Below are 13,840 nucleotides of genomic sequence, written 5' to 3'. Positions count from 1 at the left end.
TCCCCAATCCACCATCAACCCTCAAGTCCACCTAGACCTCCAAGGGTGCTAAGTAGTCATCTATGGTTTCTTTGGATTCCTTATAACATCCAAGATCCCAAAAAATTCTGATTTAATGGGCATATTCAACCCACAAGGCTTCAAACACCAAAATACTCCAAAAAGGCTACTAGGAATTAGCCCTCCTAAATAGCCAGCAACAAGATTTCTTGGAAAATGTCTTAACAACCTTACAAAAAAAATTATATTTATGGATACCCTTTTTAGAGTACCTCAAGATTCTATAATTTTCCAACCCTCAAACTGTTCGTACAACCAAAGTACAAAATTTGGCTAAAATTAGGGTTTCAAAGGCTTTATCGTTGTTGTGATAGAAAACCACCTTAGACACCTTTCCAAGACCTCTCCTTTAGACTGGAGCAAGGTTAGACCTTCTCCTTAATCATTGTGTGGCCGGATTGAGGCATTTCAACTCTCAATCCCCTCCATAGCTTGTTTTTTTTTACTGTGATCCCTAGCCAAGTTGCATTTGGCTTGCCTAGGGCATCACTTTAAAAGTGTTTGCTATTGTTTTCAAGGTCCCTCCTTCCTAATACATAATGTACATGGACCTTAGTTCCAAATCCCAAAATACCAGAGGTTTCCAATGGTGGGAAGAGGCCCTAAGATCCCATTTTCTAAGTGCAACCTTGTTCAGATCAGCAACTTGGCAAGAACAAAAAGATTTTCTAAACTAATACAAAAGAATTGAAATGATCAAACCAACACTAAAAAAAGATGAAAAACAATATTTTAGAACTTTTCCAACACAAAAATTAGGCCATTCAATCCTCCTCTATTAAAAATGCCTTCAAATGCATAAAACCGGCAACAGAATACTTGCACAATTCGTACAAAATGCAAAACCAACTTGCCCAACCCATGAAAATGGTTGTCCTCACCTTTTTAAAGGCTCCTCCATCAGTTCCATAATTTTTCTAAACAGTTAGGACGTTGCAAACTCAAGAAATACAAAAAGTTGCTTTTTGCAAGAAAATGTTGTCATGGCAACATAACATTTTAGCAAATTTTGTTCTACATGGAGTTAGACCTCCAAATTTGGAACAAAGACCAAGTATACATATAATATGAATAAAATGACTTCAAATAAACTATTCAAAGCCATTGGAACCTTTCTAGACCATTTTAGCCTTTACCGGACCTCAGTCACCTAGTTGGCAACTTCTAGCAACTTGGTCACTTTGGGTCTTGCCAAGTCTCCTAAACACACCTAAGGACCACATAGGACCTATTATTAGACTAGTTATGTGGCTAGCATCACTATAAGCCAAAAATAAGGAAATACCTAGGTTTCACACTTAGCCTACCTAGGTGCTCCTGCACCAATAGTGACCTAGTTAGAGGATCTACAAACACTTTACATGAAGTGTCACCCTATTAAAGGATTTAGTCACCTCGTCAAAGGATCTAAAAAGTAGTTGTTAAGCTAACCTATCAACATAGGATTTTCACTATCTAATACAATGGCTAGAGAGTATTAGAAACCTTTGATCTGATTGCTTACAATCTTCAATTGCTGATTTTAGGCACTTGATCTGCTCATTTAGATCTGTATCCTCTAAGATTGGATATCTGATCATGCCCCTTGTACTATTCTGATCAACTAGATGTGTAATTGTTTCTCTATTCCTCTAAGTCTTTTCACACTTCACACTGAATTTCACTATAGTTTACCCATACACTATTTTCATCCACACATAATGTGGTTTTCATCCTCCTTTTAAAGATTGTGAAGACTTAGGGTTAGGTATGGATCTATGATCCATATTGAATCTTATGTTCTCGCTCATTCCTTACATTTTTCTCATTGGTTGCATGCTAATTGCATAGGAAATGCAAAAGATTCGATGTTATCCTTATCATCCTTTGAAATCCTTCTATGTGAGCTCCAAAAATGGTTTACATTTGAGTTTGTAAGGGCACAAACTCATATGTTGATTTTGTGTTACTCGGCAAATATTGAACTATTTTGCTCGACACTTATTACATTTTACCTTTCTTAGCACATGTATAATTCTAGCTCATGCGGCATATGAAGCATTCTGTCTTGCTCAGCATCAACTGTAACTTGACACCTATATGTCACTAGGCACCTATATAATGCTATGCACCTAAAGTCACTTGGCACTTGCTGGAATTTTAACTCAACACATATTTTGGCTTGGAATACACAGTGTACTTGGCTTCAATGTAGAAAGTAGTTAAGTGTGTTGACACTCAAATGTCAAAACTATTCTAAGACCAACAATCTCCCCCTTTGACATGAGTGTCAAAAACACTTAACTAAACATTGCTAATCTATCCTTATGAGTACCCTGTCCAACCTGTTCTATACAAAATTTCAAAATTTGTTCGAAATACCTTGTTACTCCCCCTAAGCTAATTGTGCCTTGACATTCTTGCAAAAAAAATTCTTGTGCTGATGTATTTGATAATCTTTTGCCTTTACCCTATTACTCTTTTTCACTTACTGAGCCATTATGTTTGTACTTGTTGGTTTTATTCATATTTCCCTCAAAACATTATATCTCCTCATGAAAGAATGTAATCAAAACTTAGTATTCTCCCCCTTAGATATATCTTTCTTTCTTTCATATTTCTCCCCCTATCTCTTTTATTATTTCTCCCCCTTTTTGACGCTTATGTCAAAGGGCTCTAAGGAGTAATATCATATTTTACCAAAAATGTGTTGTTTACCTCCATTATTATTTTTAGAGTTGCATCCCAATTCTCCAAAGCAATATCTAGTGATTTGTGCTTGATGGTAGTCTTTGCAGCAAGATGTACAAGTCCATCTAATGTAGAAAGATTTGGATCTTTCTTTAGGATAGTTTCATCATAGACTTGCTCTTTGTGGAGGATATCCAAGTGTAGTATAATGGAGGATTGAATCTGCATTAATTTGGCCTTTATATTGGCTTCTTCACTTGCTAATCTAGCTAACTCTCTTTGAGTGTGAAGCGATTAGGCAAAATGCTTCTCACTTTAAGCTGGATCCCTTTGCAGTTGCATGCTAGAAATCTTCAAATTTCTTTCCAAGCTCAATATCCTTTGATTTGTCTCTTGTGTGAAGTTGGAAAAATCACATAGCTTCTTATACAATGAGAAAATGTTCTCAAGTATAGCTTTGACCTTATCAATTTTCTTGGCCAATTCAACTTGTTCAAGTGCTATACCACTTGATATCTTCTCATTTACTTTCTCCTAAAATTTTCTCTACGACCATTCCATAAGTTTAGCATTTGCATCCTGGTCTTCACTAGTCACCTATTCAACTATATCAAATAGTTTTTCTATTATGGGCTTTTCTTTTTCTGGTGACTGTAAACTGAAGGCATCCATAAAGATGTCTTTAATCTCATGTAGTGCTTGCTTATGTTTGTACTCTTTTTCTGAGTATTTCTTGCCTCTTCCTTCTATCTAAAGCATTTTTTATTTTTGTGATCTGAGCCATGGTGATAGTCTTGGAGTCATAGGCAGGTATTACTATGTCTTCATCTAATTTAGGGTCTCCATAGTGAAGTACCTTGGCCACTCTAATTGAGCTCGAGCCTGGAGTTGAGATTTGCAAAGGAATGGCTTTAGTGCTCAGCTTCTGAAGGGTCTTTGTAGGAGTGCTTATCTTTGGTAGTTCTACCAATGTTTGTATGGTGGCCTGCTCCTTTTCTTTTGATGTATTCTCTTTCACATTAGACTTCCCTTCCTCTATGCTTGGCTTTTGCAAAGTATCACCTATTGCAATAGGTGGTGGAAGCATCAAAATTTTAGTTCTAGTAGTTGTATAGGTGAAAGGTGGTTCTTATGGTTTCACCTTGTCTTTTTTTGGTTCTACTACTACCTTTTGTAGCTCATCAACACTCACCAATATAGGGCTTGTACATAACTATGCTTGAAGAGTGGATTGGTGAAGGATCTTTGAGAGATCCTTTGTAGCTAGGGGATTGATGTTTTGAGTTGAATTATCAGAAACATCCTTGTTAATTATTGTATTTGCAGGTGTGATGTTTACATGAGGAGGGCTAGGAGGTGGCATTTATGTGTCTTGCACACTCCAGTCCTCTTCTTGTTGTTGTTCAACTATTGCTATAGTTTCTTCCTTTTGTGTTTCTTCCTCCTCACCTTTTTCTTTATCCTCCTTATCTTTCTTATCTTGCTCCTCTTTCTTCTTTTCTTCATCTTCTTTTGTTGTGGCTTCCTTCTCCTTCTCTTCCTCTACTTTCTTCTCTTCTACTTTGTTTTCTTTGGTACTAGCCTCTGCCTTATTTTCTTCCTCTTCTTTGTTATCAGTTATTTTGTAAATTGTTTTCCACAATTGTGTGGATTTATTTAGTACATCCTCAATCTTATTTTGTAGGATGTTGAAGGCTCTATATTTTGGTGCAAATTTGCCACCATGATTCTTATTAGCCTTTGTTATTTGACCTTTTGTCATGTCAGGCTTTACTTGAGCTAAGGTAGATTCTCTGATCTCTTTTTCCTTTCTTTAGACAATAATGCCATTTATTTTCAATTATCTCATATAGCTCTTTAGGCATGGTATTGTCTAGCTCTAGAGCTGTGTTCTTAAAGTTAGCCATCATGGCATACACAGATTCCTCTATTTTATTCTATTCTTCTCTACTAAGCTTATTGAAATCAATTTTTTTCAAGTCATTGAAATCTGCATTCCTAATATTTTCACAAATTTTGTCTATAGCGGATTTGGGAGGATGACTTACCACTCTGAATTAGCTGATATCCTCTGATTTTGTTCTTTCTTCATCATCTGTGTCTGGTTGTGCCACATATTTTCTTCTCTTCTTTGGTACTTCATCAGCTTGTTCAGTGGCCTTCTTCTTCTCTTTTGATTATTCCTTGGCCTTTTGTATGGATGCCCTTGTAGTAGCCCTTGTTGCTAGTGTTGGCTTGGCTTGTGTAGGCTTAGTTACCTTCTTGTGGTTGGGCTAAGCTAGAGGTTGTATTTTTTCCTTTCTTTTCTTTAGCTCAGCTAGTGTAGGTGCTTCCTTGGCTTCTTCTTCCTTGGCACCTTCCTCCTTGTCTTCTCCTAAGCACTAGTTCAACTCTATTGGACCTTGCCCTTGCTCTTCTTCTTCTTCACTTTCTCCTTCTACTTCTTCTTCTTCTTCTTCACCACCTGCTTCTCCTTCAATATTTGCTCCAAATTTCTTCTTTATCTTCTTTACTAATTTATCTTTCCTCTTAACAATAGAGCTTGTCTTCAATTCAGTTTCAAGTTTTGATTTGACAACATCATATGTGCCAAAGTGAGGAGTTGCTTTATCAATCTCTTCTGCAAGCAATACTATGATTGTTGCTGAAGCTTCATCTATATCAAGCTCATATTCCAATGGCCTTAGCCATCTTACTCTTGGTATTGTTGCCTAGATGTAGGTATAATCAATGTCAGCCAAAAAGCATATGTCATTAAAGTGTTTTTCCACTAGTGAAACTGGTATTCTTACCCTTTGCTTCAAGGATTTCTTAAAATCCTCAAAATAACTTGTCATTTGGGCCTCAAAGTTGTCTCCCATTTTATCAATAAACTCATTTATTTGTGTAATTGCAATTTTGTTAAGGTTCCAATTCACCTTTCCAATAGAAGGAAACTCTTCCATTACATAAAAGAATATACACATAAGAATTGAACCAAATTTATATTGAGAACCTTTTGATCTCCTCATTGCTCCTAGGTTTTTATTTATTTGCTGCAACATTAGTTCTAATAGATCATATGTGTGATCTTTCTTTACCAGTTTGTATGCTACATCAACAACTATACATGGCACACTGTTCAATCTGCTAGATTGGTAGAATTTGTGAGATATCACTCTCATAGCAAAATCTAGAAGAGGATCAGTTACAGTGTCAATATTTATACCCCTCTTACTCCATTTGGCTCTTGTATTCCTTTCAATGATTTCTTTGGAATCAATGTGTAGGGTCTTAGGTCAATCTAGGGTTGGAAAACCCATAACCCTATGCACTACCCTTTTTGTATTATTTACTAGTCCTATTTCCAACCATAAACATCCATTTTGAATTCTACTCAAGACAATTCATATCCATTCAGTTTTAAAACTAGTAGGGTAAACTAGGGCAGTGGTCAAACCCTTTTTCTCAACAATCTAGAATTCGTCCTTCAAAATTTTGTTCTCACATAGTTTTTCATAGGCTTGGAATATCTCTAGATCACCTGCTGAACCTATCTTGCAGTTATAACACTTTCTCACATCTTGCACCATGACAATTTTAGGTGGGATAATGGATAATGTGCCAGCTGGGTCATTTTTGTAGGTGACTTCTAGGATTGGCCTAAACTTGGGTTGTTTGACCTCATTACTAACTAACTAGACCTCACGGCCTTCCTTTCCTTTGGGGTTTCTTGAACTAGAAGCCATTATACCGAACTAGGGTTTAAATGTATTAAAAACTTTAACTTTGCATAGCTTGACACTTGATAAATACCTTAGATCGTTAAAATGTATGTTGAATCGCTATTAAGATCAATGCAAATGGCTTCAAAGTTGTTGTATGATCACTCCTACTCTTTTCACATCTTTTCTCTATGTTTGAATGGTGTGAAAATGATCAAGATTTGACCTTATACCTGCCAAAACCTAGCATTAAATGCTTAGTGCATACAGTTGTAAACTCAGCGCTTGAAGTATTCAACATGACTCGGCTCCCATTTTATTTTGTTTACTTGGATTCCACTAGTTTACTATTTCACTCAACTTCAACTATCAACTCGATAGCTATTAGAAATTCAGGATCCATTGGAGTTTTACTGGGCATTTGAGGACAGTTCGGCAATATTTGCAAAAACTTCAAATTTTGACTTGGCATCCTTGCTCATGCAGATTTCTTCTTTACATTACTTCTTTGCCTTGGAACTAATGTATGATATAACTCTGTATATCAGTCCCATACACCTATTCTTGCTTAATTGGATGAGATGTGATCACTTGACCTTTTGGGTGAAGTGATCTCTCTATTTGATGTGTTGCACTCATCTTTCTTCTTCCAAGTTTTGTTCATTTGCCCTCTTATTTGTTCAACATCAACCTTCTCTTTTCCTTTGTTGACATCTATCTTGGGTGCTTTTGACTTTGTTGGACAATTCCTGATGATATGACTAGTTTTAAAGCAACTGAAACATGTAGTTTGACTTAACCATCTGGTATAATTCCCTCTAAAATGTGTCCTTATCCAACTTTCTAGAATGTTTCCATACTCCTAACAATAGTGACAGCTATACCTAGTGTTGTAATCCCAGTTGTAGTGATGACCATGGATGTTTCCCTTTTCAGGCTGATTAGGTGTCCACATAGGCTTTAATCTACATTCAAATGCTCTATGTCCATATTTTTTGTTGTTAAAGTAGTAACCATCAAATCTTGGTGTCCTCGTGGTCTTGGTTTTGCATTTATGTGTTTGATGTCCTTGTTTTTTGCACTTGTGACAAAAGCTTACTTTCTTAGGCTTATCATGTTGATGATCATTCTTGCTTCTGTACACATTAGAGGTATGTCCCTTTTTACCAAAAAAATGACAAGTGGGTTTAGTGTCCTTACCTTTGTTACTCCTTTCTTCTACAGTCTTAGATGATTCTCCTTGATTAGTACCGGTGTAACCAAGTCCTAAAGTGTCATTGCTAGATCTTGGTGATTTTAGCAATTTTTCAAAGTGTTTGTTGGCTTCACTTGATTTTTTGAAGCTCTCTGCTATCTCCGTTTCTCTCTTCAAATCATTCTACAATTTTTCATTTTGCATTCTTATAGTGGAGATCTCAATGTCCTTCATGTTCAGTTCATGATGAGTATTCATCATCTGGCTTAAGGTGTCAAGCTGCATGTTTGAGATTCTTTCAAACTCAATTGTCTTCTCCTCCAATCTATTGGTAAGATTTCTCTTGTCATCTTCTATCATAACCTTGTCTTCAATGGCTTTCTTCTTTTGTTTAGTTACTTCACAAAGCATTATGGCTTGTGACTCTTGTTCAAGCTTGAGTAATCTGATTTCTTCAGCTTGTGCTCTATTTTTCTCCATCAGTTTTGCTATTGCTGCATCAAATTCTTTGGAATCTCTATTGGAAAACACTTGTGTTATATCCATCTCCTTGTAGTGTATGTCATTTTCAGCTATGGCTGTATCCTTCCTTCTTTTCAAGGACTTTCTCAATTCTTCTTTGGCTTCCTCCAATTTGTCTATGATCTTCCCAAGTTTGAAGACTTCCATCCTTAGACCTTTTCTCTAAGTTGTTAGGCTTCTCCTTGTGAGAACCTTTCTCTGATGCCAATTGTTGGAATATTCAAAATGGGAAGAGTACTTTTGGGAGGGGGGGTAAATCAGAAGTACCGCACTTTAACATTTTCTACTTCTTTAAAATATTTAAATAAAAGTAAATTGCATGCATGTAAACATATTAAATGAACATAAAATAAAAAAATGCATCAACATACATAACACTAGATTTGGTAACCCAAAAACCCTCCAAGAATAAGAAGGTAAAACTGGGGTGGGTATGATACCCACAAAATCAATGTAGCAATAATTGTTTGACCACTTCTAATGATCTACCCTGTGAAAGGCATGCCCTGTTAAAGGCTTTACACTATGTCAATAGTGACTTGGTTAGAGGATTTATAAACACTTTACATGAAGTGTCACCCTGTAAAGGATTTAGTCACCCCTTCAAAGGATCTACAAAGTAGTTGTTAAGCTAACCTATCAACATAGGATTTTCACTATCTAATACAATGGCTAGAGAGTATTTGAAACCTTTGACCTGATTGCTTACAATCTTTAATTTCCAATTTCAAGTACTTAATTTGCTCATTCTGATCTTGATCCTCTAAGATCTGATATTTGATCGTATCCCTTGTACTGTTCTGATCAACTAGATGTGTAATTGTTGCTTTGTTCCTCTAAGTCTTTTCACACTTCACACTGAATTTCGCTATAGTTTACCCATACACTATTTTCATCCACACATAATGGGGTTTTTGTCCTCCTTTTAAAGATTGTGAAGACTTAGGGTTAGGTATGGATCTACGATCCATATTGAATCTTAAGTTCTCACTCATTTGTTGCATTTTTCTCATTGGTTGCATGTCTTCTCCATTTTGCTAATGGTTGCATGCTCATTGCATGGAAAATGCAAAAGATTCGATCTTATCGTTATCATCCTTTGAAATCCTTCTATTTCGGCTCCAAAAATGGTTTACATTTGAGTTTGTGAGAGCACAAACTCATATGTTGATTCTATATTACTCGGCACATACTAGACTACTAGTGCTCGACACATATACTTATCCTAGATTGCTCAACACCTATTACATTATGTCTTGCTCGGCACATGTATAATTCTGACTCACTCGGCATATGAAACATTCTTTCTCAGCATCAACTATGACTGGGCACTTATGTAATGCTCGACACCTAAAGTCACTTGGCACTGGGTGGAATTTTGACTCAGCACATACTATGGCTCGACATACATAGTATACTTGGCTTCAATGTAGATATTAGTTAAGTGTGTTGACACTCAAATGTCAAAACTATTCTAAGACCAATAGTCCTACACATGGTGAGAAAGAGAGTCAATAGGAATCATTGACCATTGAGGACATACCTAATAATTCTAGACAAAATGTAAATCCATTGAGTTAGGAAGATTTGAAGACACTACAATAGGAATCCACCAATACTGTTATCCCATGCAAAAATATTGTATTGGTAAGGATTGATGAATCTCAAAAGGTTGATATTGCATCCACTGAGACACAACAACAAGACACACTTATTGTAACCCCATATATTGCATAAGTTAAGGAAAAGGACTTCAATGAACAAACAATAGATCAAAGTGTAACCCTAGAGCCACAAGGTGAACTTAACAAAGCACTATTTTCAATACCTACAATTGTCATTGAGATGAAAGAGAAGGAGGAAGATACCACAACTGCATTACTTTTTGAATCTACAAGGCTTGGGGTTGCCAGCATTTTTCATAATTGATGATAAGGGAAATGAAGAGAAAGAGAATAAGGAAGAGAATGCTACACTCAACTCATTGAAACCCATTGAAGATTAGATAGAGGTTGAACAACAGGAAGTTGATAAGACATCTGCTAAGAAAAAGGAATAGGTAGCCATATAGACACTGGTCACTTTTCCAGTCACTACACCTCCTCCTAGCAGCTAGACTCTTCAAAGGCCAAGTACTCAAGCTACACCATTGCAAATATCAAGGTCGAGTACCAATACACCTAAGAGTGGTGAGACTACATCATTTGAGGATGTGAGTTTAGATGAGGTGATTGTTCTACCCCAATTTGATCCAACAACAATCACAGTTAAAGAAATGGTTGTTCTTCAAGAGGATCTACAAAGGAAATCAAGGCAAGAAATATTAAGAAGGGAGCATAAGAAAAAAATAGGTTTTACATGATGTTAGAGATAATTTGTACATGCTTTTGATATTTCATACTCATTTTCCAATAAGCCTATCTTAGAGAAACATGTACATATAGTTGATAAGAATAAGGATGAAGATATAGAGACAAATGTAAAGTTATTGGAATGGTCTGAAAGGAAATTTCACACTAAGGTCATGGACAAGATGTCTATTGCCATTGCACTAAGACAAGTTGATTTATCAACTAAGATGGAGAGTGTGAAGACAGTTTTGGAGAACATTTTCTCTCTATACAAAAAATTATGTGATTTTAATATCTTTACCAAAGAGACTCAATAGTCAATTGACTAGCTGCAAGGAGATTTACAATTAACAAGAACTACATTGAGGAATCTCCTAGGGCCCTAACACTAGTCAAGTTCATTTTCAGAGATTACTACTGACACAGAGTAGGCTTTTTGAGTTGCAAGCAATGTATGAAAATATCAAATCAACTTTGATTAGCATTCAATCCATGTTGACTCCGCACATGGAAGTTTTGCAGAAGGAACTTGCCTTTGTAGAAACATTTTTGAAAAAAGATTCTCATCTTTTTAAACAAGAAGGTCTAGTAGATATGGCAATGAATCTAAAAATATAGATTCAATCTTTAGATGTAGCTAGTAACAATTGGGATTCCACTTTGGGAATCTAATTCAGATTATATAGAAAATCAAATGTTTGAAAGTATTTTTTTCATATTTTTAAAGAGTTTTTCTGTCTTTTTATTTGGCCTTTTTGGAGGTCTTTTGCTCAAAATTTCAACCCAAAACTTTCATTGGTCCTTAAAACTAGGCAATCATTGGCTAGTTGTTTTAGCGTTTGAAATTAGATTTTTAGTTCTTCTTTCCAACAGTGTAAGCAGTTTCAAAATCTAAGCTCTAGGTCAAAAGTTATGACCTTGACAAGTTGGGGTAATTAAACACCTAGTTTTAAATAGTTTTAGTTTAATTTTATTTTTTTATTATAGCCACATATAAATTTTGAATTCATGGCTATGGTGACTGTTGATATTCCATCATTGTATATATTCTTTCAATTTCAATTAATAAGATGGCTTTTGGTTTGCATACAACTCTGATGTAAAAAGCATCAATAGAGTAAAACAAATTTTGGGATACATGAGAATTCCTTAAAAATCCATGAAATAAATTTCATTCTTAGACATCTCATGAGGCAAAACAAAACTCTTTCCAACACTGGTTTACAATACTTTACCGTTCACATGGTCTGACTGTTATACCCGAGTACATTAATCACAACTTTTAATCCTAATATTTTCTTTCAAAAACCTTTGTAGGATTTTTTCCAACTTATGAATAATAAAAAATATCCAAATTTGAGCCAAAAATAATCAATCCATTACATGTTATAGTCTCTGCATGTAGACTCATTTTCTCTGTCATAAATCAGAAGTAAAACTAGTAACCCTTCCTTGGGCATGTAATAAATTTCTTAAAATGACTCCAAATGAAACCAAACAAATTTTTAATAAACCCTATATGAGTCTAGTTTCTGAATATATAAGCCATTAAATTTTTCAATTCATAAATTTTTCTACAAGCACAAATCATTGCCTATAACTTCAAAACAAATCCTTAAAAACTAGTCTTCATTAAAATGAACATAACTAACACATATCTAAATGAAAATGACTAAAACCAATTGAAAATAAAAGCTGGTTAATATATCTTTCCAATGAATACAACTAGAGTTTTTTTTTCATCCAAATATGTTTTTACTAAACATATAAATCCGACTGTAGTTGGGCATCCTCAAATTTGCAAATGACCACTTTTACCAAAACTAGCATAACTTCTTAAAAACTTAACAAAATTGTTCCATAACAAAAAAAGAAAGAATATTATTCATCTTAATATTAAAATTTACAAAAAATACAAGGGTTCTATGCTATACAAGGCTGTACAAGACCTAGAACCAACAGTAAAATAGTTAAAACCAATCAAAATGACAAGTTCTTGAAAACCAATTGCTTCAAAATGATCTATTCTTCTTCTCATTCACCCCTTCTCTATTTGGAATGACCAATAAAATGATTTTAAAGTGGTTTTGGTGGTTTACAACTTCTCAACCACTTTTTTAACCAACCCAACACATTCTTTTAACCCTTGTACATTTTTCAATGCTTTTTGAAGCACTCCCATTACAATGCAAATGTATTTGTTTCTAGTTTTTAATACACCACAATGCAAAGTTAAGCATTTTACCCATTTCTTAAACATGGTTATAGAAAAATCTAAATGACTTAAATATTAAAATATTATGAAATTCATCATAATGTATGAAGGGTCAAGATGCTCCCGCATCATACTCCCAGGCTTAAAAGATTTCCATGTCCCATGGAAATGTGCAGTAGAGAGTTTTGCAAAAAAATCTTTCACTTCCTTTTCTTTATCACCAACTCCATGCTTCTGCATACTTTTTTTTTTTCAAATGACTCCCATAAATGGAGTAAAGATTGCTGCTAGCCATCACGCTTCATACTGCTTCTTCATAGCACCTTATTGTCATCTTACCCAACAACAGTCTCGGTCCAGTGATGCACTTCCCACTCTCGCTCAATGGTTGCTCTCAACATATTGTTTACTCCATTGATTCTTTTTACATCAGATTGTTATTAGAGCTAGTGAAAGATTTGGTGTTTTTGTGGGTAGAGATATAACTGGTTGTATGTGGATCCATCATAGCTACAAGAAGGATGCATTTGCAATTGTGTATGTGAAGATCTCATGAGTAGAGGTCTTGGTATTGTCTCCATCAGAGATATGTCTTGAGGGGTTTTGAAAGAAAATGTCAAGATTGAAATTTATGATTAATGTACATGGGTATAGCAGTCAAACCATGTGAATGATTGGTATCAGAGCCAACGAAAGATCTGGTGTTTTTATGGGTAGAGATATAACTGGTTGTATGTGGATCCATCATAGCTGCAAGAAGGATACATTTGCAATTGTGTATGTGAAGATCTCATGAGTAGAGGTGTTGGTGTTGTCTCCATCAGAGATACGTCTGGAGTAGGATATTGAGAGCAACCACTGAGCGAGAGTGGGAAGTGCATCACCGGACTGAGACTGCTATTGGGTAAGATGACAATAAGGTGGTATGAAGAAGTAGCATGAAGCGTGATGGCTAGCAGCCAGTCTTTACTCCATTGATGGGAGTTCTTTGAAAAAGATAGAGTAAGAAAAAGAATCATGGACCTAGTGATAATGACAAGGAAGTGAAAGATTTGTTTGCAGAACTCTCCACTACACATTTCCATGGGACATGGAAATCTTTTAAGCCTGGGAGTATGATGCG

The sequence above is a fragment of the Cupressus sempervirens genome, chromosome 5, assembly GCF_028749045.1.
Source record: "Cupressus sempervirens isolate cs-2001-9-10 chromosome 5, ASM2874904v1, whole genome shotgun sequence".
Taxonomy (NCBI): domain Eukaryota; kingdom Viridiplantae; phylum Streptophyta; class Pinopsida; order Cupressales; family Cupressaceae; genus Cupressus; species Cupressus sempervirens.
The sequence above is the reverse complement of the archived record's forward strand: the minus strand, read 5'-3'. Positions refer to the sequence as shown.